General features: G+C 42.5%; 1 long non-coding RNA gene across 1 annotated transcript; it reads right to left on the bottom strand.

Moving 5' to 3' along the window:
* Positions 1-1,373: 1,373 nt before the first annotated feature.
* Positions 1,374-2,378, bottom strand: LOC141094893 (uncharacterized). Its single transcript, XR_012233192.1, has 4 exons — positions 2,209-2,378; positions 1,851-1,980; positions 1,681-1,749; positions 1,374-1,480 (listed from the first exon to the last, which is right to left on the bottom strand). It is a non-coding gene; the product is annotated as an uncharacterized lncRNA (long non-coding RNA).
* Between the last annotated feature and the right edge of the window lie 830 nt (positions 2,379-3,208).

The following is a 3,208-nucleotide window of genomic DNA, read 5'->3' as shown; positions in this document are numbered from 1 at the left end:
AAAATCACCCAAGCGAAACAGTTGACGAGGCTGTTATTAAAAAAAAAATTCAAGCTCTACGCACAGTGTTCAAAAAGGAATTGAACAAGGTGGAAAAGTCTACAAGGTCTGGGGCAGGTACCGATGAAGTGTATGTTCCGAAGTTGTGGTACTACAACTTGCTGGAGTTTACGCGAGACCAGGAAATCCCCAGGGTTATGCACTGTTCTATGTCACTGCCACAAGAGGAAGAAACAGTGACACGGCCTGATTCCCCTCTAGTCGATGTAAGTATGTTTTGGGTTTCCCTCCAATAACCTATGATACATATATATGTACATGGTACAGTTGAGTTTTAGTCATTAAGTTGATGATTTGTAACTTTGTTCACAGCTGATACCTCTTCATTTTAAATTGGTTTATCATTACATAATTTCTACACATTTTGTCGATGACAGTACATAGCCAGTACCAATGTTCACACCCCCTCTTAATAAATTATTGTTATGTGTTTAAAAAACACTCGTTTTACTTTTTCTGTGTTTTAACCTTGTTTTTCTGTTCTTGCAGCATGTAACAGAAGAGGTGTCACCTACACCATGTGTAATTCCTGAAACCCCTGCAACATCAAACCCAACCGACGAGGAGGCAGAGGAGGCAAGTGTGTCCGTGGGAGCGTACGAGCGTACACTGTGCAAAGGCGTAACCCTGTGAGTAGAAAAAGAAAGGCCACCGCTCCACCTTTTCCTGAGTTTGTCGATATAGCAAAGAACATATTGTCGCTGCAGGAAAAGCAAGCCATTGGGGGCTTTGCGCACATGGTGGACGAAAGACTTCGGTCTCTGGACGTTACACAAAGGCTTCAGGCTGAGAGAATTATATTCGAAGCGCTAAATAAAGCTGCTGTTGGACAACTAAAAGACAGTTATATTCTGGTGGATTCCCAAGCAATGTCAATAACCCCATGGCCGCAGACACAAGAACAGGTAACAAGCACGCCAAGAAGGGCGATTCAGCCGCTACACAGCATGAACTTTGGAACCCCACATTGGCAGTCTGGCCCATTCATAAATCCTGGAAGGCAGCAACTGAATGACTCAGACTTTAGTTACACTCAATTATAGTTGTTATGTTAACTTTTTGTATTAACAAAATTGTTTGGTTTTTCTTTTTTGTTTGTTTATAAAAAAATAAAAAGTGAAATTTAAATGTTTGCATTACACATGACTACAATTCCAAGTCCTTTCTAGACTGAGACAAAAATTGTTTTGCCAGTTAGGCTTTTTAATTTCTTTCTTTAAGACTGATTTTTAAACAAACCATTTAAGTTTAACATATGTCAACATGACATAGACAATTTTTTTAAACAAAACAAAAAAAAATTAAATGTTATCACCCTGCGGTTGGGCTGCCACAAATTGGTCCAGCATCACTCCGAGTTGGTGTAACGCAGACATCGCCCTCCTGTGTGCTGCCAAGAGTTCAGGTAAGGTTGGTATTTCTGTTGAGGAAATTTACATTGTTGATGGCGGTTTTGTAAATGTCCATGCATACGGTGCCATAGTATGTGGAGCAGCATATGGTGGCATAATGTGGGTTTGGTAGCAAATGGGCCATATCCTATGGATCGCAATATGGGGCCATAGTGTTAAGTGGCAGCAGATGGGTGCATACGGTTCATGCTTGTGGTCAAACACTTACGTTTTTGTTGCGCCTCTGACTCTTCAGAAGAGGAGATAACAGCCCTTCCACGTCGAGTGGCAACACGTACTAGAAAATAAAATGTCTAAATAAAGAGTATGCCAGCAACTGTTACACAAATTATAATTTCTCACATGCTTAAAAAAAAAAAAAAAAAAAAAAATTATTACCGGAGGTCGAGTCAGCTCCAGCTTCCCGGAGTGATACTGGAGAAAACACACCAATTGGGGATGAAGTGGAGGAAGCAATTTGTGGTTGAGGCGTTGAGGGGGGCGAGGGGGTCCTTACGGGCTCAGGTATCTAAAAATATGAAATTGAGCATTGAACATTTCCAAAGCGGTGAAAACATAAAAAAAAAGAAACGGTATTGTAATACTCCATTATTGTTTCCTCCCTGGAATAAACTTTGGTTTTTATTTACCGTTCGGCTTATGTGAACCATGACTTCTTTCCCCCCCCCCCTATTCTTGTAATTTTCAACCCAATAACAATACTAATAACATGAACAAACGCATTTTATACACTTACGGACTCTGCTTCAGGAGATGCTTGCACCGCCTGGCTTGCGTGTGCTGCGGGGGATGTTGGTGCTGCAGGTGCTGATGGGGCTGGGGCCGCCGCATGCGCCGCTGTTTGGAAAAAACAAAACTGAGGGCAAAACGACTTATATTTGCGTTGTGCAATTTCACTTGTGCGAATCATATATTTTTTTTTTTTTTTTTTTTTACACTGTAAACCCTGTTGGGAAAAAAAAACAAAACAAAAAAACATATGTTTAAAACATACTATCTGGAACACTCACCTCGGTCCCTCTGCACTTGTTGGAGGCTGGTGAGGAGGTCTCTTGAGCGAAAGCGCAGATCTGCCAGTTTTTTTCTGATTTGCGTTGTGGTGCGTTCAACTCCGAACCGGCGTAACAGTCCTCGCCTGATCCTACGCAACACAGCCCGCTTGTGTCTCATGGGGTGTGCATGCGCCTGTCCACACGCATAATCGCGCCTCTCCATCTCCTGTACCAGGAAACGCATTTCGGCCTCCCCCCAAGGTGTAGCTCTCTGTCTACCAGCCATTGCTTCCTGTTTTGCTTTCACAACGCAGCAGGGACGGCCACAAGAACGTCGTGACGTCACGACGTTTTCCCGCCTCATTTGGTGACGCTACTGCGTACTTTTTGTTATGGTACTACTGCGCGCTTATCGGTGACGCTATAGAGTCCACTTAAGGGCGGTTGTAAAATGGCGTGTTAACGGATCGCTACAGTGCTGATACTGTGTCTCAGGGCTATGTTATTTTTTTTTTCTTTTAAAAACCAGTAACACTTTGAAAAGTAGCAACTATGTGAATTTATTGTTGTTTTTATCACACAAGAATGAAATAAACATGTTAAATAAACACTTTTGCTGTCTAGATTTCATGCTGCCAAGTAACAGCACCAGGCCCATTAAAATATTGGCAGTATTGGTCCCTGCAGGCCTTAGCATCATCACGGTTTCTTCCCCTTGCCAGTGCTTGAAGTCCAGGTACTGCG

This window comes from Dendrobates tinctorius, unplaced genomic scaffold (assembly GCF_039654945.1).
Source record: "Dendrobates tinctorius isolate UK_male_01 unplaced genomic scaffold, ASM3965494v1 ptg000065l, whole genome shotgun sequence".
NCBI lineage: Eukaryota > Metazoa > Chordata > Amphibia > Anura > Dendrobatidae > Dendrobates > Dendrobates tinctorius.
Note: the sequence above shows the minus strand (reverse complement) of the source record. Positions and strands in the feature narration are given on the sequence as shown.